The following is a 24,066-nucleotide window of genomic DNA, read 5'->3' as shown; positions in this document are numbered from 1 at the left end:
GTTCCAATAGGAAAAGGTTATGACAGGGACTTTGTCTGGGCCAAAGGCTCGGTAGTGGTCCCTGAGGTAGTGACCCACCTTTTCCCAACGGTTTTCATCAATTGTTCCTTCTTGGGGAAACCAAGGACAACAGTCCTCTAAGTGACTAAAGAATTTTATGAGGTCTTTTTTTTACGAGCCCTTATCCCTCGTGTCTGGAGGGCTTCTTTAACGCCCTTTACGAACAAGTCCTGAGAAGTTCCCTGTCCCATGGTGAAGTCTATAGCTCAGACTCACCTCGACCTTCCCGCTCTCCTCTGGATCACCAGGATGCTGAGTCGGGTGGTCTCGATGGTCGATCCCTTCAAATCTCCACCAGATGTCTGGACTTTCCTGGAGAAGGACATTCAACACCCGACAAGGCGAGGGTCGAGCCCTAATGTTGGGCACCAGATGCCCTGGCCAGCGAGGTTTCAATGGGGGTGACCCACCTGTGAGAACGAATGAGAGACAGGGGACATGAGAGACTGACAACAAGACAAGATTCTGATCAAGCTGCAATTTTTCTTTCTCTCCACAAGGCTTATATAGTGTAGGAGGGGAGGGGGCAGGAAGGAGCGAAGGGGAAGCGATGTGGAAGGCATGCAGAATGTGGGAGATGTGCAGGTCGTGCAACTGCAAGATGTCAGCTAAGGTCACTGCTCAGGGGCCATTTGTTTTGTTTCTAGGCTACCTGACCATGGAATGCTCTTTACGTTCGGTTGTCATGGCACCTGACTGTGGAATGTCTTATCTTTGGGAGCCTCTGGTTAGTAAACAGGTGTTACTGCTCTGGGGAAGGGCAGTGGGCTTATGACTTGTTCTCTGGCTTAGCTAGTACTTTCCATGGTTCATATTTGGTTCCTGAAATCTTGGTCCCTAACATGTTTTATTTATTTATTTATTTATTTATTTATTTATTTATTTATTTATTTATTTATTTATTTATTCCAGACAACATTTCTCTGTAGCTTTGGAGCCTGTCCTGGACTAGCTCTCTAGACCAGGCTGGCCTTGAATTTACAGAGATCCACCTGCCTCTGCCTCCCAAGTGCTGGGATTACAGGCATGCACCACCACTGCCCGGCTTAGAAAACTCTGTACACAAAACATAAAGGCACTCTGAGACAGTATGAAAAGACCAAACCTATAAATAATAAAAGAGGAAGAAGAATCACATCTCAAAGTCCCAGATAATATTTTTAACAAAATCCTAGAAGAAAAACTTCCTAACCTAAGGAAGGACATGCCTATAAAGTTACAAGAAGCTTATAAAACAGCAAATAGATTACATAAGGAAAAAGTTTCCATACAATATAATAAAAACCCTAGACATATAGAACAACTGGGGAAGTGATGGCTGGGGGTTCCTGGATCCTAGAGAGGAGACTCTCTGGGTGTGAGAAGAGTCACTCACCTCTTGGTCCAATGACAGCTGGCAAATTCTGTGTGTCAGGAAGCCACTGGGGTTGCAGGGGGATAGGTAGGATTGGAGTAGGGCATGGGTCTTGTAGATTGCAGGTCTGATAGGGGATTTTGGTGGAGAATCCTGCCCACAGGAGTCTAACTTGCTATTAGGCCTGGTTGTGATTCCCTGCAGAAAACTGAAAGAGACTCCAAAGAATTAGTAGTTAGACATTATAATCGAACTTGTAGTCATATTAGGTATGTTTCCAAGGTCAAGCAGAGATATATTTTAGATAGGTCATCTTCAAACCTTTCAGAGATCTACAGAATATGACATTTAAAATGTTTTAATAACTTAGAATTTTTTTTTTTGACTATGAGACATGTTGTCTCCTGGCAGCACCAACCTACTTCAGAGAAGATATGAGCATTGAAGAAACTGCATATGGAGTTAACTTTCATTGTGGCAAAAGTTAGCCACTGAGCAACAAAATTCTCTCATATCAACTGTTGACAAACAGGACAAAATGGATAGACAGGACACAAAACAAAGGACTACCAATCCTTGCCAAGACAAGTGTAGTTGTGGCTTTAGCAACAGGCTTCCTCGGAGGCCAGGACAATATGGCACCATTGCTGAAGTGGCCTTTGCAATCTAGAAAAGGTACAGTGCCCCTTTCTTTGAAGGCAGCTGAACTGATGGTGTACCAATGGCTTCTGGTGTGCAGTGGAACAGTAGCTGAAACAGTTATTCTTGAAAGAATGACTAGGTTGACAGAGTCTAACCTCTCAATGGTAGACTGACATTTAATAAAAGAGATGAAGCCACCCTCAAGCCAAGAATGGGATGTGAAGAAGAATGGGATGCCTAGATGAAGCCACCGACAAGCCAAGAAGAATGGACAGCTGAGTTCCAAAAACACCAACGATTTCCAGAATTTAAAATTCTGAATCATGACATGACACTGGTGGAATTCAGGTTTATCTGGTACATGGACTACTCTCACTGAATGTGAGGTCAAACTATAGGCCTTGTGTACATCCTACTTCACAAATGAGCCTGTCAGATATGCTAAGCCTATATGCTAAAGATGCTGCCCAAATGTTGCAGAGAAACCTTGAGTGACTGTCCAGGAAGCTGGCTGTTTCTGTCAACTCACCTTTTTGGAAGTCACTTGTTTGCACTTCCTGCTTTATTAGGTAATATTATTTTCTTCTTCGGTCTCTGAGGGAATTGAAGATTAGATAGTTATAGTTTTCCTTGCTAAGAATTTCAGAAAAGAAACTTAGTAAAGAGGTGTAAAGTATATAAATTTGAAAGACATTATAAGATAGTTCTCTGTTAGTAATATAAGTTAGGATAGAAAGTGATTCAGGTACATTTTGCACTTACCAAAATAAGATAAACAATGGAATATTTTCTGAGTTTTTCAAATGCAAATTAACTTGACACTGTTGAGATATTTATTGCTTGCATATATTGTATATAGTTATTGTACTTATTGCATATATTTTTTCTTATATTAGTTATAACTTTTTATTCTTTTTTATTTTTATTAGAAAAAAGGGGAAATGTGGTGATATTTTATTTGTGCTGAAATGTGATATTTTATTTGTATGTTAATAAATAAAGTTTGCCTGGAGATCAGAGGTCATAGCCATAAACAGAAGACAGGTAGTGGTAGCAAATACCCTTATTGCTGATCACATGGAAGGTAGAGTCTCTGTGTGGTCAAGGACACAGCCAAGCATGGTGATTAAAGGACACACCTTTAATCCCAGCTCCAACCATAAAGACCTGGAGGTCTGTATAGACAGGCAGTGATGAGGAAGTGATGTACCTGGGCTTAGAGCCAATGAGAAGGCAGAACAGAAAGGCAATAAAGTGCAGGTTAGATAGGAAGAAGCTCTCTCTTGGGAAGTTACGGCAAGGTGGTATGCTAAGGTTAGTTGGTGGCTATTGCTCTGATCTCTAATGGCTTTTACCTCTGTATTTGGCTCTGTGTTTCTTATTTAATAAGACTGTTTAGAAATTCATCTACAGGCCTCATCTGTCCTTCCACTAAGTTTAAGCTTACCCAAGGAGTTAAAGATTTGCTATAAAAGCTTTTGACCATTCTAGCCATCTGTATCCTGCAATGTCATGATCCTCTAAGACCCTTACTGGCAACGGTCCTCAGGACACCCATGGGGATTTTTGGGAGTATTATGGCAATCTGGATCCATTCTATGGATACATCAAGCACATTCTAACCTGCATAAGGTCACCTTTAAGTTTGTCCAGTCCTTCCAACTCAGCATTAAGGCATGGATGCTGGCACAGAGAACATATGGAAGATAGCCAGATAAGCTTGTCTTCCCCCTTTCTTTAAACAATACCCAGTCCCTCTGGGCAGATTTTATCTCATTCCAGGAAATGGTTGCAAGATTCACAGGAACTATTGACAATCATTTGCTGAAAAGATTAGCAGAACTCCCCATACTTCCAATAAAAATACAACCCCATGCAATCCCTTCCTCCACTCCCATCCCTCATGCCACCCTGTTTTTTCAGATTCTAGTAAAAACACATATGGTGTTCTTATCCATCATCCTGACTCCAAAGATTTTATACATGTTATCCCTAAACCTGGTTCCATTCAATTGGGTGAGCTATTGGCCACCCTAAAGGTTCTAGTGGAGTGTCAGACTGAGCCTATTAATGTTCTTTTTTTTTTCCTGCCAGTCAGTATGCTGTAAGGCAGTTCATGGGCTGGCTTTTTCTCAAGCCAAAGACTCACTGATGCCCATTGCCAGCACTATGCTGCTCATACAAGATGTCCTAAATCAGAGGACTGAGCATTGGTACCTGTCCCATATTAGATCTCACTTCAAATTACCTAGAATATTGGCTTGAGGAAATGAGGTCACAGACACCATCATATTAACAGCCAGTATAGATCTCCTAGAGCAAGCCAGGGCTCTTCACCAGCAGTTCCATCTGTCTCCATAAAATTTGCACAGACTTCTAGAATTACCAGTTTCCCAATGTAAACATTTGTCCTAGGCATGTGCAACTTGTGCCCTTCTTGCCCTCTTAGGACTACTTCAATGAACAGGAGTTAATCCCTGGAGCTTGTTGCCTAACACCATCTGGCAGGTAGATGTCACACATCATGCCCCCTTTGTCAATTTTAAATATGTCCATGTGATAATAGACACTTGTTCATTCTTTGTTTATGCCCTTGCCCTTTATGGGGAGAAGGCCATTGATAGTATCAAGGCCCTTAAGTCAGCCATAGTAGTTATGAGATTACCTTGGACCCTTGATACTTACAATGGCCCTGCCTATGCCTCTCAACAATTCAATACTTTATGGGGTCCTGGAAGGTTTCCCACACAACTGGCATCCCCTGCAATCCTCAGGGACAAGCCATTATGGAGAAGACCAACAGAGCTGTTAAGGAGCTACTGGCAAGGACTATTTCACCAAAGGCTAGGAGATATCCTCATCTGGTTTTAACAGAGGTCCTTTTCCATATGCACTTTCTCAGTTTTGATAACAAGGGGCTCAGTCCAGCCTATAAGCACTGGGTATATTTGGTGAGATGTAGAGATCCTATCTCCCTCTAGTTGCAGCCATCAGCCCCACTGCTTACCTGTGGTAGAGGGTATGCTTGTGTTTTTCCTCAGAGTACCACTACACCAATATGGGTCCCAGCAAGAAATGTGTGCCCAGCCACAGATCAGCCTGATTCCACTAAGGTAGAAATAGCAATGAATGGGTAATGTATATACTACATTTTCTTGCTCTCATTGCCACTCTAAAAGCTCAAGACTTGTGGGACCTTGTTTTTCCTCATTTTATATGATGCCTTTGGAGATGAGGAACATTAGTTTATCATGCCAGGAGTTAGTTAAATATATTAAGGGCCTATGGTCAGCTAAATTTCTATATTACTCATTATAGCTAACACACAAAATCTTCCAATTAAAGCAGACAAGGACAGAGGTTAAGGCTTTTGACCTTATTTTTGAAAAGGTTTGGCATAATATAAAAAGGCTGTTTGATACCTCTTGGAGTCTCACTTATGTTTTGATTGGTGGGATGGTGCTTTTAATTTTTCTCCTTTTTAAGTGTCTCCTACAACACATCCAGAAACAACAGGCAGCCACTAAAGCAACTCTACAGGTGTTAGTGGCTCTTAGACATCCAACTCATAGCCCTCCTATGGTGATATTTTATTTGTGCTGAAATGTGATTTTATTTGTATGTTAATAAAGTTGCCTGGGGATCAGAGCTAAAAGCAAGCCATTTAGCAGAAGTCTGGTGGTGGCGGCACATGCCCTTAATCCGATCACAGTCAAGCGGTGATCCTGACTTTTAATTCCAGTATGAACCATAGAGACCTGGAGGTCTGTATAGACAGTGACGAGGAAATCATGTGGTTGGGTTTAGAGCCAATGAGAAGGTAGAACAGAAAGGCAATAAAAAGACAGGTCACACAGGAGAAGTTCTCTCTCTCTCAGGGAAGGGATGGCAGTGACTGGTAAGCTAAAGGCTATTGGCTAGTGCTCTGATCTCTTAGGCTTGTAACTTGGTATTTGGCACTGTGTTTCTTATTTAATAAGACCTTTTAGAGTTTTGTCTACATTTGGTGCCCACATAGCTAGAGTTCATTAAAAACTTTTGGTGGCCTCAAAGGGCAAAGGTTTCAAACCCTGGCTTGGCCAGAGGGTACAGGCCTCAGGCCCAGCTGGAGCTACCAGTCTGTCTGCACTCGACCACAGCTGCAGCAGCAAGCTGGAGCTGCTTGTGGCTGAATCACCAACTCATGTGGTCAGAGCTTAAGGAAGCTGAAGCTCAGGCTCTAACTGGCTCAAGTGGGAGCATGTGGCTGGATTTCTGCTTTTAGCCAGAACACACGTGTGGCTACTCTTCCTTCCTTCCTTTCTTCCTTCCTTCCTTCCTTCCTTCCTTCCTTCCTTCCTTCCTTTCTCTCTTGCTGCAGACTGGATCTCAGCTAGATCACCAGACCGAGGGAGAACGGGGGAAGGTACTCAGGATAAGTGGGATTCGGCAAGTGACAGACAGCCACAGACACGAGAGTATGTTGTGAAGCTGCTGCAATTTTACTCAGACCAAGTAGTGAATTTTATACAGTTACTTGAGGAAACATGGCAATCGGCCAGTAGGGTGATAGACATAGAATCAACAATGTAGTCACACACTTTTCTCAGAATGACTAACAGATCTCATGAGTATAGCCTTTACTTTTTCTTTTGTGGTTCCTCATCCAGACAGAGAACATTACGGCCCTAGCTGTAGTTTTTCTTCTACACCTTTGTTCTGTATCAAAATTAAACCCTTTCCATCATTGTTCTAACCATGGTTTCATTTGTGTGAAAATATTTTAACCTTTGCCTGTGGGTGAGAAGGCACCAGGGCGGTCGGTACCTAGCTAATCTTTCCCTGAACTGTAACTTATGCCATTCTGTTTTCATACCATTATGATTCACCCATCGGTTCCCATGTATGTCATAAGCTCCCGTAAAAGGTAATGGCTCTAAATAATTATTATATCTAAGATTAAAGTTAGGGGGTTGCCACCATCGACCCTTGATGAGAAACTTTATTTGTCCCTGAATAATTCTTGTAGGAATGGCTAATTCCTGTAACTGCTTCCTCGCAGCTGCTGTCAGCTGCGCGTATGAATTGCCTATGAGTGCCTGTATCTTTATTTTCATTCTCTCCTGGCTAGAATCTTTGTCCTTCTGAATCATAAGTTCTTTCTGCTCTAAATCATTCATGAATTCCCTCAAACTTTAGGGACCCTCTTGAACTGTTTGTCTAAGAGCTTGAATCATAGGTGGGGGTATCAAAGTCACTTTTGAGGAATCATTACTCTCTTTATGGGGCACATCAGGAACATCAAGAGTTAACTTTTTGGAATTAATACACAAGGAAACAACAATAATTACAGCTGCAAAGAGAAGAAGGCAGAGTGCCAGCCAGCCTCTGCAAGCAGATCTGCGTGGTTCCGTGTAGCCTGGCACCTTGATTCGGGCAGATTGATGAGGGGTCGCTGGGGGCATAGACCCGAGGGCCGCGAGCCCCCCTTTCCCACGTAACTACGTCATCCAAGGCATTTGTCACGCAGGCGACACCGTTGTGGGCGTGGCACTCTCTCCCTCTCCCTCCCTCTCCCTCCCTCTCCCTCTCCCTCCCTCTCCCTCTCCCTCCCTCTCCCTCTCCCTCCCTCTCCCTCCCTCTCCCTCTCTCCTTCTCCCTCTCTCCTTCTCCCTCTCCTTCTCCCTCTCCCTCCCTCTCCCTCTCTCCCTCTCCCTCCCTCCCTCCCTCTCCCTCTCTCCTTCTCCCTCTCCCCCTCTCCCTCTCTCCTTCTCCCTCCCTCTCCCTCTCTCCTTCTCCCTCTCCCTCTCCCTCCCTCTCTCCTTCTCCCTCTCCCTCCCTCTCCCTCTCTCCCTCTCCCTCCCATTCCCTCCCTCTCCCTCTCTCCTTCTCCCTCTCCCCCTCTCCCTCTCTCCTTCTCCCTCTCTCCTTCTCCCTTTCCCTCCCTCTCCCTCTCTCCTTCTCCCTCTCCCTCTCCCTCCCTCTCTCCTTCTCCCTCTCCCTCTCTCTTCCTCTCTCCCTCTCCCCCTCTCCCTCCCTCTCCCTCCCTCTTCCTCCCTCTCCCTCTCTCCTTCTCCCTCTCCTTCCCTCTCCCTCTCCCTCCCTCTCCCTCTCTCCCTCTCCCTCTCCCTCTCTCCCTCTCCCTCTCCTCTCCCTCCCTCTCCCTCTCCCTCTCCCTCTCCCTCTCTCCCTCTCCCTCTCTCCCTCTCCCTCTCTCCCTCTCTCCCTCTCCCTCTCCCTCTCTCTCCCTCTCTCCTCCCTCTCCCTCCCTGTCCCTCTCTCCCTCCCTCCCTCTCCCTCTCTCCCTCTCTCTCTCTCTCCCTCTCTCTCTCTCCCTCTCTCCCTCTCCCCCCCTCTCCCTCTTTATAGATGAACAAAGACTTAACAAAACATTATTTATTCTTATTGTTAATTTATCTGGTCTAGTAGACACAGGTGGTGACATGACCATAATTGCACCAGAATTTTGGCATCCAACCTGGCTTCTTCAGGAGGTAAACATTCAGCTGTTAGGGATTGGAACATTATCTCAAGTGCAACAGAATGCAAGATGGCTTGAATGTATAGGTCCAGAAGGACATAGAGGAAAATTAAAACTATATGTGGCTAACATAGCTATGAATTTATGGGGATGAGATCTGTTACAACAATAGAATACTCAGATTAATATTCCTTCAACCTCAGAAACAAATCATAGACTAGAACATGTTTCTGAGAGATATTAAAAGGTATTATTCTAATGTGTGGTCACCAGCCATCCAGATTGTACAAGAACAGAGGACAACAACTGATAATCTTCCAAAGACACCAACAACTCTATATTTAATATGGTTAACAGACAAGCCTGTATGGGTTCATCAATGGCCTTTAATAACAGAGAAACTCCAGGCTTTAGGAGAGCTGGTACAAGAGCAATGAAATGCTCCAGCATATTGAAGAATCATCCAGCCTTTGGAATTCTCCTGTGTTTGTTATTAAAAAGAAATATGGTAAATGGAGAATGGTAACAGACCTTAGAGCAATCAACAAAGTAATTCAGCCAATGGGCTCTCTACAGCCTGGAATTCCTTTGCCTCTCATAGTTATTGATTTAAAAGACTTTCTTTTCAATACCCCTACAAGAAAAAGACAGAGAAAGATTTGCCTTCACAGTGCTTACTTATTATAATTTTCAGCTGGTTAAGAGATATCAATGGAGGCTTCTCCCATAGGGAATGTTGGACAGCCCAACTCTGTGCCAATATTTTGTACAACAGCTATTGGAAGTGATATGTAAAAATTTCCTAAATCTGTAATTTATCATTATATGGATGATATTTTACTAGCTGACTCAAGTGCAGATACTTTAGAAAGAATGTTTGAAGAAGTAAAGAAAATATTGCCTGGCTGGGGATTACAAATTGCTCCTGAAAAGATACAAAGAGGAGATTCTATTAATTATTTAGGATATAAAATAGAGCTACAAAAAATTAGACCTCAAAAGGTACAAATTAGGAGAGATCACCTACAGACTCTTAATGACTTTCAAAGATTATTTGGAGACATTTCTCATCTATGAACTATTGTTGGGGTAAAAAATGGTGAACTGAGTAATTTGTTGAAAACCTTAGAAGGTGACAAGGACTTAAATAGTCCAAGAGAATTATCACCTGAGGCTGAGAAAGAATTGGCCTTGGTAGAAAAAAAAGTACATGAAGGATACGTGGGTCATGTTGATCCAAAGCTGGATTGCATTTTAGTTATTTTATCCTCTAGGCATTCTCCTACAGGAATTTTAATGCAGAGGGAAGATATTATATTGGAATGTATATTTCTACCAAATAAACAGAGTAAAAAATAAAAAAAAACTTATGTGGAAAAGATCTCTGACTTGATTTTGAAAGGAAAATTGAGACTTTGTCAATTAGCAGGCATAGACCCAGCAGAAACTGTCATTTTTTTTTTTTTTTTTGAGCTGGGGATCAAACCCAGGGCCTTGCACTTGCTAGGCAAGCGCTCTACCACTGAGCTAAATCCCCAACTCAAAGATTTATTTATTTATTTATTGTGTATACAGTGTTCTGTCTGCATCTATGCCTGCAGTCCATAAGAGGGCACCAGATCTCATTACAGATTGTTGTGAGCCACCATGTGGTTGCTGGTAATTGTACTCAGAACCTTTGGAAGATCAGCCAGTGTTCTTAACCACTGAGCAATCTCTCCAGCCCCAAATTGTCATATTTTTAACTAAGGAGGACATTGAAAAATTATGGACAGAAAGTGAACCTTGGCAAAGAGCTTGCAGTAATTTTCTTGGGAGAGATTAACAGCAAATATCCCCAAAGTGATAGAATTGAACCTATAAAGAGAGCTGATTGGATTTCTCCTCACATTGTATGGGAAACACCCATACCTGGAGCTCGTGCAATTTATACAGATGCAAACAAACCAGGAAAGGCAGGTTAAAAATCTGAAAATTTAAGTAAAATGGTTCAAAGTCTTTATAATTTGGTTCAAAAATTGGAACTGTATGCTCTTCTCTTGGTATTAATGGATTTTTCAGAAGCTTTCAATATAGCTTCTGACTCTCAGTATGCTGAAAGAGTGGTATTGCATATTGAGAATGCAGATTTTATCCCTGATGAGTTAGAATTAACTTCACTATTTATTCAGTTACAAGATATAATCAGAAATAGGGAGCATCCCTTATATATTAAACTCACATCCAATCCCATATGGGTCTGCCAGGCCCTCTAGCACAAGGTAATGAGGAGATTGATAAATTATTGATAGGAAATGTGCTGGAGGTCTCAGAATTTTATAAAAAATGTCAATAGTAAAGGTTTAAAAAGGATTTTTCTATAACCTGGCAACAAGCCAAGGAAATTGTAAGGAGATGTCCTACTTGCTCCTTTTATAATCAGACTCTATTACCAGCAGGATGTAACACAAAGGGTACTCAGAGGAATGAAATCTGGCAGATGGATGTGTTTCACTTTGCAGAATTTGGAAAATTAAAATATGTACACCATACCATTGATACTTATTCAGGATTTCAGTGGGCAACTTCTTTAAGTTCTGAAATCTGATTCTGTAATCTTGCATTTGCTAGAAGCTATGGCCATCATGGGTATACCTGCACAAATTAAAACTGACAATGCTCCAGCATATGTCTCTGTTAAAATGAAACAGTTTTTTTTCTTATTACAATAAAAGCATATTACAGGTATACCACATAATCCTACAGGCCAAGCATTTATAGTAAGATCAAACAGAACTCTAAATGATATGCTAAATAAACAGAAAGAACTAACAAGCCCCCCTCCTGGAAATAGACTGCATAATGCTATAGTAACTTTGAACTTTCTCAATGCTAATGAGAAAGGAACAACAGCTGCAGAGACACATTGGATAATAAAAAAAAAAACCCTGCTGAATTAAATCAGCCTATATACTTTAAGGATGTACTGACCTCAGAATGGAAACCAGGATATGTTTTAGGTTGGGGATGAGGTTTTGCTTTTGTTTCTACAGAAGATAAGCTGTGGATACCATCGAAATTGATAAAAGTTCGATTTGAACAAGAGACACCTCTTAATTTGAATTCAACTTAAATTAACTTATACCATTAACACATACCTTTTCATTTAATTGGATAAAACTTGCCAAAAAGGGAACCTCCCCAAAGTCAGTCTTGGGGAAAGGTTTTTGTTTTTGTCTTTCAGGAGAATGAAGGCTAAGAAATCTGAAGAACACTGGACAAATGAGACAACTGAAGAAAAAAGACAAATCATCTAGAAAAAAATGTCCCAAGAAAAGGAGTAAATTGGCCTACTGGTTTATCATCTATAAAATTTCATAAGTCTTCCTAAATGTTTGTTTCTGCTCTTTTTTAAAGACATTTAACACAAATGGTCTTCTTGTAGTCCCAGTTCAATTAAAGTTTAAAGCTGGCTTTGGAGTTGGAGATTGGCTCTCCTTCTTTAAATCCAAGCATGTTGCTAAAAGGAATATGAAAACTCCCTGTATCCTGCCAGAAGAAAGCCATCTTCTGACATGGGACAGGAGAAAACAAAAAATTAAGGGACTATTCTACTGCTACTAATCTCAATTCTTTGATTCTATTCTGATTCTTTAAAATTTTCTTTTTTATAATTTAATTTAATTTTACATATCAGTCATGAGTTCCCCTGTCCTTCCCCCTCCCACATTGCCCCTCCTGCTTTCCCCCCAGCACCCCCCCCATTCTCATCTCCTCCAGGGCAAAGACTCCCCTGGGGATTCATTTAAACCTGGTGGATTTAGTACAGGCAGGTCCAGTCCCCTCCTTCCAGGCTGAGCAAAGTGTCCCTGTATAAGCCCAAGGTTCCAAACAGCCAGCTCATGCACTAAGGACAGGTCCGGGTCCCACTGCCTGGGTGCCTCCCAAACAGTTCAAGCTATTCAATGGTCTCACTTATCCAGAGGGCCTGATCCAGTTGGGAGCTCCACAGCTTTTGGTTCATAGTTCATGTGTTTCCATTCATTTGGGTATTTGTCCCTGTGCTTTTTCCAATCTTGGTCTCAACAATTCACACTCTTACAGTCCCTCCTCTTTCTCGCCAATTGGACTCCTGGAGCTCCACCTGGGGCCTGGCCAAGGATCTCTGCATCCACTTCCATCAGTTATTAGATGAGATTTCTAGCATGACCATTAGGGTGTTTGGCCATCCTATCACCAGAGTAGGTCAGTTCGGACTTTCTCTTGACCATTGCCAGTAGTCTACAGCGGAGGTATCATTGTGGATTTCTGGGGGCCTCTCTAGCACTTTGCTTCTTCCTGTTCTCATGTGGTCTTCATTTATCATGGTCTGTCATTCCTTGTTCTCTCTCTCTGTTCTTGATCCAGCTGGGATCTCCCACTCCCCTAAGCTCTCTTTTCCTTGAAACTTGCCCTTCATTACCCCCACTCATGTCCAGGTTGTTCATGTAGATCTCATCCATTTCTCTGTCATTGGGTGATCCCTGGGTCTTTCTTAGGGTCCCGTTTTCTAGGTAGCCTCCCTGGAGTTGTGAGTAGCAGTCTAGTCATCTTTGTTTTACATCTAGTATCCTCCTATGAGTGAGTACATACCATGTTTGTCCTTCTGAGTCTGGGTTACCTCACTCAGGATGATTTTTTCTAGATCCATCCATTTGCCTGCAAACCTCATGATGTCATTGTTTTTCTCTGCTGAGTAGTACTCCATTGTGTATATGTATCACATTTTCTTTATCCATTCTTCAGTTGAAGGGCATCTAGGTTGTTTCCAGGTTCTGGTTGAAGTATGAATTTTATATCAAAATTTACAAGATTAATACATATATTTTAAAGTTTGTTAAGATATTAATGGCCATATAGAGTAGTAACTAATTCTAGAAAAAAGGCTTCGATTAGCTGCCTATACATGTCTTTGTGTTCGAGTCTCTATCAGTTTTCTGCTGGAAATCATGACCAGGCCTAACATCAACTTTGAAGTCTCCAGAAAGAAGATGGGGCCCCACAACAAGAATGCCACATGGACAATAATTATACCACTAAACTGACAAACATCACCCATAGATCAGCTTTGGACTACAAACTGCTCAGAGCAATTTTGAGATGGCTAGCTGAGATGATCCAGTTTCACAGACTACTTGAATAAGGACTTGAGGTAAGTTCTGAACTTTGGCATTATGCAGAGACTGGACAACAAAGGATATAGCTACCTTTCTTAGAATTTGACAATTAACCCCAATTTTTTCTTTTCAGAATAAAGATGCCTTCACCCACAACCAGCAGGAAACAATTTTAACAACACAATGTTCACATTCACAAAGAGGTGGTATGGGGTGGGTGGTCTTTGGTCTTTCAATAGGTTTTGGATTTGGAATAATTTTCATTGTTTAGGAGGGTTGGTTACAAATTGTTGTTGTTAATGGTTAGGAGAAGGGCTTATCAAAGGAGATTAGATTTAATTTTGTTGTTTGAAAAAAAGATATATAGAAATGATAGAATTTAGGGTAGATTATTGAATCTACTCTGAAAAATAAAGAGAAGATTTAGATATGATATAGATAAAAGGTAGATTATTGAAGTTACTTTTAAAAGACAATTACTAGTTTTAAATACTTTACATTGGATTGGATTTTTGTTTGTTTGTTTTTGTTTTTTTGAGACAGGGTTTCTTTGTGAAGCTTTGTGCCTTTCCTGGAACTCACTTGGTAGACCAGGCTGGCCTCAAAGTCACACACATGCACCTGGCTCTGCCTCCTGAGTGCTGGGATTAAAGGTGTGCACCACTACTGCCTGGCAGATTGGATTTTTGTATATTGTATATATATTGTTAGAAAATGCTGTATGTCTATTTTTAATCTTGTTCAAGATATTGTACTTATACAGTTCATTTAACAATGTAATGCAATTTGCTAATCCTTGAATGTTATTATTATCAACTATTAGGCTATAAAGAAATGAAAGTTAGTAGTTAGACATTACAATCGAAATTGTAGTCATACTAGGCATGTTTTCAAGGTTGAGCAGATATATTTTAGATAGACAGGTCATCTTCAAACCTTTCAGAGATCTATAGAATATGACATTTAAAATGTTTTAATAACTTAGAATTTTTTCTTTTTCAATGAATATGAGACATGTCAGCTCCTGGCAGCACCAATCTACTTCAGAGAAGATATGAACATTGAAGAAGCTGTATATGGAGTTAACTTTCATTGTGGCAAAAGTTAGCCACTGAGCAACGAAATTCCCTCATATCAACTGCTGACAAACAGGACACAATGGACAGACAGGACACAAAACAAAGGACTACATGTGATCATATACATGTATATATACATAAACTGATAATTAAAGAAGAGACCATAAATATGGGAAAGCGGGAGGTATTGGAGTGGGAGAGGGAAGGTGGGAGTCATACAGTGCAGCTAAGTAACTATGAGTTTCTAAAAAACAACCACTGCTTTAAAAAAAGAACTGCATGTGGTAACACTTTGTTGATCTCTAACTTTTCTGAACATTTGAAACCATTTTGAAAGCTGAACTGTGTTGGAAAACATTTTAAATGAACCCCCAATTCAATCTCCTAGTACTTGTGATCAGTAGCCACAGGAATCACCCATGTCACTGATGGAGGATAAGATCTCATAAGAGATCAGAGACATCCAGGCTCTGACTTATCATAGCTTCTTGTTAGCAAGAAATTTTTCTGGAAGTCCCTCCACCATGGAACCTAAAAATATTTTATGCTTAAACTAGAAAGACAAACTTTGAAAAATAATTTCTCTTGAAAATATCACAATGAAGTTGGGATCATTCACCTATATGCATGTGTCTTATCTGGATTTAGCAAACTCTTGGCTGGAGAAATTAATGCCTAAAGAGATGAATTCTAGAATAATGTCTCAAAGAACATTGGTACAAAATATAAATTTTATTTAATTAATAATTATTTTAACTTATTTCTTTTATTTTTGAGGTTATAATATAATTACATATATCATCACCCCTTCCTCTTCTTCTCTCCAAGCCCACCCATATACCCCTGCTTTCTCTCTTTCAAATATTTGCTCTCTTTTTTCATGAATTGTTTTATATATATATACATACTCCTAAATACTTAAGTATAACCTGCTCAGTCTATACAATATTACTTGTAACTATGTTTTCAGGGCTGAACATTAGTTATTGAATAACCAATTGTTATGCATTTCCCAGAGGAGGTTGATTTCCCCCACTCTCAGCATTTCTTGGTTGCCTGTATGTCTTTGTGTTCACCATTGTGTAATAACACATTAGCTTTAAGTGCTACATCATGATTATTTTAAGAGGCTGTATTTGGTAGTTAGAGTTACAGAAACCAATTAGTTTGTCATTTTGCAGATAGATTTAGCACAGTACTCATCACTCTGTATATATAAGATGTTCTTTCCCATTGGATGGATGGTCTTCCACAGTGTTAAGTTATTGACCTTTTTTTTCTTTTGAGCTTAGGATGGAACCCAGGGTCTTGTGCTTTCTAGGCAAGTGCTCTACCACTGAGCTAAATCCCCAACCCAAGTTATTGATCTTTACAACTATTGAATCAGTCTTGGTTTGTTGTTGTTGTTGCTGTTTTTTTTTTTTTTTTTACAATATTAGTTACCTCATTCATTTTGCTGTTATATTTTTGTAAATCAAATGAATTATAAAAGAGGATTCTGACTATAGATATTTTACATTTATGTATATATTTTGTCCAAAAAAGTAATAAATGTTTTTAGAAGCCTCATGTACATTTGATTGACATTTCATATAAATTATGCCAGTTAAACAGGTTTGGAATGACTATATTAACCTTCATTTATGTTTTTCTATTTAAGGTGATCTATCTCATCAGAAATCCCAGAGATGTTCTTGTGTCTGGCTCTTTTTTCTGGCTAAGACACACATTGTTAAGAATCCAGAGTCACATGGAGCTTATTTTGAATGGTTCCTCAAAGGAAATGGTGAGTGTTCTGTTAAATGTGGAAGCTGTGGGAGGCCCAGAGACATTAAAGACAAGGTGAGAAATATCTTAGAATGACCTTGAATTCTCTATATAGCCAGGGATGACCTTGATGCTCTAATAATCCTCCATCAACTCTTGAATTCTAAGACTACAAGCATGTACTACTATGCTCTGTTTATTTAATGCTGGAGATCAAACCCACAATGTCATGTATGTTATCTAACTTGGCTTCATTCTTAGTCTTTAGTATATTCTGTAGTCTTCACTTGGTTTCATCTTATCTGTAGAGGCCCACAAGGTTTATTAGTGAGATCTGAGCTTTCTTTACCCAGCAGGGATGCATTAGAGGATTGCTTGACCATGTGTAATTGGGAGAATCTGCACTTGGCTATTCTAGAGGGAGTTTTTTTTTTGCTCCATCCTTTGGCATTCTTATAAAAGACACTTTAGAAGAGACAGAAGGAGCCAGTGGACAATGATATAGGCCCTCTATCCTGTGTTTCTATCCATTTATCACCCCTCTATTCTTCTATCTAAATATTTCTCAATCTTCCCTCCTCAAGAATACCTTGGGGATAAATGGGATTGGGCCTCCCACAGAGAAATGGATAGTCACCCCACAGATGGCACCAAGAACAGGGAACAGGGAACAGGGTGTAGTTAGGTTTTTCCTGCCTGGCCCATAGTCAGGACAAATCTTTCTTACCTGCCAGTCCCACAGTTGCTCAGACCCAACCAAGAAAGCACACAGAGACTTATATTGTTTACAAACTTATGGCCGTGGCAGGCTTCTTGTTATCTACTTCTTCTATCTTAAATTAACCCATTTCTATAAATCTATACTTTGCCATGTGGCTCGTGGCTTACCAGTACCTTACATCTTGTCATGGCCATGGCTGGCAGTATCTCTCTCCTCAGCCTTCCTGTTCCCAGCCTTCTCCTCTTCCTTGTCCCGCCTACCCTATCCTTCCTGCCTGGCTACTGGCCAATCAGCACTTTATTTATTTTAACCAACAGAACATCGCACAGCAACAGGGACTTGGCAAAAGGAGGGTTGGGACTCATAGAATGCAGTTGGGCATGCCTTGTTTTGTAGTATAATGAAGATGGGGGTATTCCATTTTTAGGAGTATAGATATAGTGAGAGGGCTTAAAGGAATACAGAAGTGAAAAGTTAGGCTGCAGTGATGATCTCTATCTAGATTTCTTTCTTTTTTCCTCTCTTAATGTCTATGTACAAAAGTTATGGAAAAGATATTAGGTATAAAATAGGAATATAATGTGAGAAAAATCTTAGGGTAAGATAAGCAACAAGTCAGAGTACCTTTGTCCTTGATTTTCCAAATATGGGACTATGAATGTAAACTCTTGGAGGAAGAATTGGAGTCATGAAAAGTCACTGCCACAGACCACCCAGAGGGAGACCATCACTGCGGGAGAACCAGGGAGAAGGCTCAAGGAGAAGTCAGGAATTGGCGAGGAGAATGACAGACAGACACATGATATGTTGATGTGCTGCTGCAATTTTACTTCTGTATAGGCAATGCTTATATACTTTTACAATCAAGGAACTTGGCAGGGGGTTACATCAGACCATTATTTTTTACAATTACTCAGAATCAGCAAGAAACAATAACAAGAGACATCCATATCTATTTTTGTGTATCACTTCTGCAGCGGGAGTACATTGTGGTTATTGTCTGAGTGCATGATCTCAGAATTTTGTGAAATCTGTCTCCCGCCAGTGACCACATCTGTGGGAGCCAAACTCTTACCAGCCTGGGTTATACACTTTCGGGGGTCCACCTAGGGGCTGTCCACCAGCTCCCTCCTAAAAAGTACTGTGTATACCCCCTGGGAAGTGTGTGCTGGGGAATTTTCTCTAACTCTTTTTCTCTAGAAGGGTCTGGCACGCTATGTTTATTCCCTCGTAACATTTTTATTTTTACTTTCATTTTTGGGCTCTCTGGCTGTTTCTGACAAGAGCTCACGCTGCTCTACTCTAAACAGGAATGACCCCAGAGATGTATTTGAGGAAGTCTTTTGAGCTTCCTTATACACTGGTCTGATAAATGGAGGTGCTCCGGGTACAGGTGACCTGGGTCAGTCATGTTGGTGCCGACCTGTACCGGTTGTGCTGTTAACTGGAGAACACACAGATAAGACATACAGAGAAAGATCATGATTAGTGCCAACAAGGACTGTCGTCAAGGCCATTTTGTTCTCCAGGGCTTTCTGGGATCCTCAGGCTGCATGACGATTGCTGATTGTGGGGGAACCGCTTGAGGCCACGCTCCAGGAAGCTCCAACCTCAACCCTTCAGCTGCTGGGCCCCAGCGCAGCGGCATACTTGCTACAGCTACACAGGTGTCACAGCTGTGGGCATAGCAAGTCACCTTGAGGGAAATGGGCAGAAAAAGTTTCCTGTGGAAGCTTTTGGCCTGTGGATAACTTAGCTTTAAGCCCCAAGTGGCAGGGAACATTTTTCCTGAGGCAGACAAGGGAAGAACTAGGAGACTTAAAAAGCATAGTAATCTCTCTTTCAAAAACTGGAAGCTTTTCAGGTCTTTTCTTCTCAGATCTCTTTTTTTTCCCTGTAAGGGCAAAAATTAGATTCATCTGGGAAGAACATATATCAGAATTGGGAAGTTACCTATAATTGCTCTAGAAAAAACACCTCTTAGAACATTGCAAACCCTCTCTGCTAGCCCTGTCTCCCCTTCAAGCAGCTAGAGGCAGAACATTTCCAGAGGCACAGAAGTGCAGCTGTTGTGGGATGCTTGGCTGGGCCAAGTTGCAAGAGAAGAGTGTAGCACTCTTAGTGTAGGTCCTGAGCAGCAGCAGGGGGATCAGGAACTCTGCACCCTGGGGAGGGGACAAGAAGGGATAAAGGAAATTTATTGGGGAAAATTTTTTCTGAAAAGGCTTTTATTTAAAGTACTTTTTCTTTAACTGACCCAGTAAGGTGGGAGAAGCACTGATCCATAAATGTGCAAGGGTGAGCAGAGCCCACTTGAGGGACAGTGTCAGGTTAAGGAAGTACACTTGTCAATTTTAGCTCAGAGTGAACAAAAATCTCTCATGGCAAAAAAGCAAAATCCTGATTTCAGTACAAACACAGATTGTGTAAACAAGAACCAGGAATGCAATGGATGCCATTGGTTGCAGCTGGACATGAAAGGTAGCCTGAGAAATGTAGTTTGTAACAGCATGATGCTATAGAGAAATGCAGCTTGGGAAATGTAGTTTGTAAAAGCAAGGTGGCATGGGCAAGCAGGCCTGGAAAAAAGGCAGATAGACTGGGACAAAAACTTTCAAATACTGCCCCCAAACTCTGCTTTTCAGCTCAAAACATTGCTTTCCCCCCAAGCACTGCTAGAAAACAGCTTTGCTTCCCCAAAATGAGAAACAGGTGATGCCTGTCCGGAGGCAATTAAGATACTAATGATATTTCTCATATCATTTTGAAACCCTTAAGAAAGCAAGAGAAAGTGGTTCATACACTGGGAAATTGCTTTAGGTATGGAAAGAACTTACAGTATAAGAAAAAAAAATACTTGGATTGTGCTTGAAATGCAAGAGAGAAACACTGGCATCATGGTAATCTTTAAAAGCAGCTTCAAAATTAAGAAGTGGGAAAATTGTACCATCAGTTACCAAATGAAGATTGATGGTGGCCTGAGTTTGGTGAGGTGTGTAGAATAAAGAAATGTCAGCTCTAATAATACTGCAGCTGCTGCTGTTTCTCCAGAAAAGCTGGGATGAAATGGAACCTGGAGCCATACTGCTTCTGTTTCAATGTAGGATCCTTTAAGAAAGATGGTTCCTAATAACTGTGCAGGAAGTTTTTTCTAAGAGCTTTACAACAGCTCAGTATGGTAATTACTCATGATTTGTGAATGCTCTGTATTGTTGACAGAAAATATGATAGTTCAGTTAAGAGATCTCTTCTAGATTTTGCTAACATTTGTAAAGTAGTCCTATAGCGTTTGCTTTTGAATGTAAGTTTGTAAAAAGTGTAAATATGTATAGAGATAATAGTTCTGTTAAGAGATTCTTTCTAGATATGTGCTAAAGTTTGTAAAGTAGTTCTATAGAGTTTTCCTTTGAATATAAGTTTGTAAAAAGTACAAATAAGTGTAGTGATATTCATGTTAGCTGTAAATATGTGTAGTGATAAGAGATTTTTCCTAGATGTGTCCTAAAGTTTGTAAAATAGTTATATAGTTTCCTTTTGAATATAAGTTTGTCAAAAGTATAAGTATGTAGAGTGATATTCATGCAAATTGTAAATATTTTGAATGTAAGTTTGTAAAATGTGTAAATGGAGTTTCCTTTTGAATATACATTTTTTAAAAAGTGTAAATATATATAGAAATATTTATCCTACTCATAAATGTTGTAAAAAGTGTAAACGTTGAATGTAAATTTGTAAAAATTTACCAGAATTGTTTTTTATTTTTTCATCAATAACTGTCTAATATGGAGAAATTAGGTAACAATTTTTTTAAACTTTCTAGAGTTATTTGGGAGAGAGAGGAAGAGAGGGAGGGAGGGAGAGAGAGAGAGAGAGAGAGAGAGAGAGAGAGAGATATGGAGAGACCACAAGGAGGGAAGAGAGAAGAGGGGAACACAGAGGGTCTGCCCACTTTTTAGGCTGGCCTTTGTCCCAGGATCCTTACATCCCAGACTTTCACTTATTATGAAAAAAGCAGGTAGATGGGAATAGGGGAATCGTTCCTCTCAAAAACTACTTCCAGCTGATTTTTTTGGTTTCAGTTGGCTCTTGGGGAATGGAGAAGGGGGAGTCTTCCGAGGTAGACAGGCATTGTGGGATGCTGTCTGTCGTACATTTGTTCTGGAGACATGTATCCCTCTTGGCTGTGGCTGGGAACCTTCTGTCTGACAAGATGCTGGTGACATGGAAAAAAGCTTAGAGAGAAAACAATCATTATTATTTTATGTTGGTAGATTCGGCCTGTCCAGATGGATTTTGAAACATGTTAAGCTTTATCAGAGACAGATTATTTTAAAACACCTGTTTCCTTTACTAGTTCAGCATCCAGGAGACTGGTGACCAATTGTTAAAAGCATTTCACAGTAATAGATGTTTACATTAAAGTTTTTTGTGGCTCCCAGACACTTTTGGGTCTGGTGGTGTAAATACCTTTTAGTTGTTACTGTTTCTTCTTGATGATCTTTGGACTCTGGTTCTGTGGTGGTCCTGTATCATTGGCTGAACAGTAACTTAGAACAGGGAACTAGGAAGAGAAAAGGTTGTGGTGCATGAGAACTTATTTATTTATTTTTGGAATTAGGGACAAGGCAAAGATCATGACCCTATCTATATGCACATGAGAAACACAGGCAGTAACTTTGAAGTGAGATAATGAGCTCTTATCTTAGTTGGAAATCTTTTTTCATTAAGTAACTCTGAAAGTGCAATTAAATCTGGTGAGGTAAGTAAGGCTGTCCTCTGTACCTGACAATAGAAAGGAGAAGTGACATCCTAAAACTTCCAGGACTGAGTCAGTCATTTGAATATAGGAGGGCTACTGATTTTTTGAGTTAATCTTCTATCCTGCTACATTGCTGAAGCTGTATGAGTTCCTTGGTCAAATTTTTGGGGTCACTTATGTAGACTATCATGTAATCTGCAAATAGCAAAAGCTTAACTTCTTCCTTTCCAATTTTTATCCCCTTGATCTCCTTATGTTGTCTTATCACTCTGGCTAGAACTTCAAGTTCTATATTGAATAAGTATGGGGAGAGGGGACAGCATTGTCTTGCTCCTGATTTTAGTGGAATCACTTTGAGTTTCTCTCCATTTACATTGATGTTGGCTTTTAGCTTGCTGTAAAATGCCTTTATTATGTTTAGGACTGTTCTCTGTATTCCTGATCTCTCCAAGACCTTCATCATGAAGGGGTGTTGGATTTTTGTCATAGGTCTTTTCAGCATCTAGTGAGATGATCATGTGTTTTTTTTCTTTGAATTTGTTTATATGGTGTATTACATTGATAGACTTTTATGTTGAACCAACCTTGCATCCCTGGATAGAAGCTTGATCATGGTGGATAATTTTTTGATGTGTTCTTGGAGTCTGTTTGCCAGTATTTTATTGAGTATTTTTGCATCAATGTTCATGAGGGAGATTGGTCTGTAGTTCTCTTTCTTTGTTGCATCTTTGAATGGTTGAAATTAGGGTAATTGTAGCCTCATACAAGGAGTTTGGTAATATTCCATCTGCTTCTATTGTGTGGAACAATTTAAAGAGTATTGGTGTTATCTCTTCTTTGAAGATCTGGCAGAATTCTGCACTGAAACCATCTGGTCCTGGGCTTTTTTTGGTTGAGAGACTTTTAATGACTGTTTCTACTTCCTTAGTGGTTATTTTCTATTTAAATTGTTTATCTGGTCTTCATTTCACTTAGGTATTTGGTACCTATCCAGGAAATTATCCATTTCTTTTACATATTCCAATTTTGTGGAGTACAAGTTTTTGAAGTATGACCTGATGATTCTTTGGATTTCCTTGTTGTCAGTTGTCATATCTCCCTTTTCATTTTTTTGATTTTGTTAATTTGAAAGCTCTCTCTCTGCCTTTTTGCTAGTCTGGATAAGGGATTAACTACCTTGTTGATTTTCTCAAAAAATCCAACTATTTGTTTCATTGTTCTGTGTATTATTCTTTTTGTTTCTATGTTTTTTAAAAAAGATTTATTTATTTATTATGTATACAGTATTCTGTTTGTATGTATGTCTGCACACCAGAAGAGGGTACCAAGTCTCATTATAGATGGGTGTAAGCCACCATGTGGTTGCTGGGAATTTATCTCAGGACCTCTGGAAGAGCAGTCAGTGCTCTTAACCTCTGAGCCATCTCTCTAGCCCCGTCTTTGTTTTTATTTTATTGATTTCAGCTCTCAACTTGATTATTTCTTGGTATCTATTCCTCCTGGGTGACTTTGCTTCTTTTTGTTCTAGAGCTTTCAAGTGTGCTGTTAAGTCACTAGAGTGAGATTTCTCCAACTTCTTTATGTGGGCATTAAGTGCTATGACTTTTCCTCTCAGCATTGCTTTCATAGTTTCCCATAAGTTTGGGTATGTCGTCTATTCATTTTCATTGATCTCTAGGGAGTCTTTAATTTCTTTCTTTATTTCTTCCTTGACCCAATGGTGATTCAGTTGAGCATTATTCAGTTTCCATGAGATTGTAGGCTTTTAGTAATTTTTGTACTTGTTGAAATCTAACTTTAAACCATGGTGGTCTGATAGAACACAGGAGGTTATTCCAATTGTTTTGTATCTGGTGAGATTTGCTTTGTGGCCAAGTATGTGGTCAATTTTAGAGAAGGTTCCATGGGGTGCTGAGAAGAAGGTATATTCTTTTTTGTTTGGGTGGAATGTTCTGTAGATATTGATTAAGTCCATTTGAGCCATAACATCAGTTAAGTCCATTATGTCTCTGTTAAGTTTTGATTTGGCAGATCTGTCCAGTGGTGAGAGGGAGGTGTTTAAGTCTCCCACTATTAACGTGTGAGGTTT

This window comes from Onychomys torridus, chromosome 1 (assembly GCF_903995425.1).
Source record: "Onychomys torridus chromosome 1, mOncTor1.1, whole genome shotgun sequence".
Lineage (NCBI taxonomy): Eukaryota > Metazoa > Chordata > Mammalia > Rodentia > Cricetidae > Onychomys > Onychomys torridus.
This window is presented reverse-complemented; position numbering follows the sequence as displayed.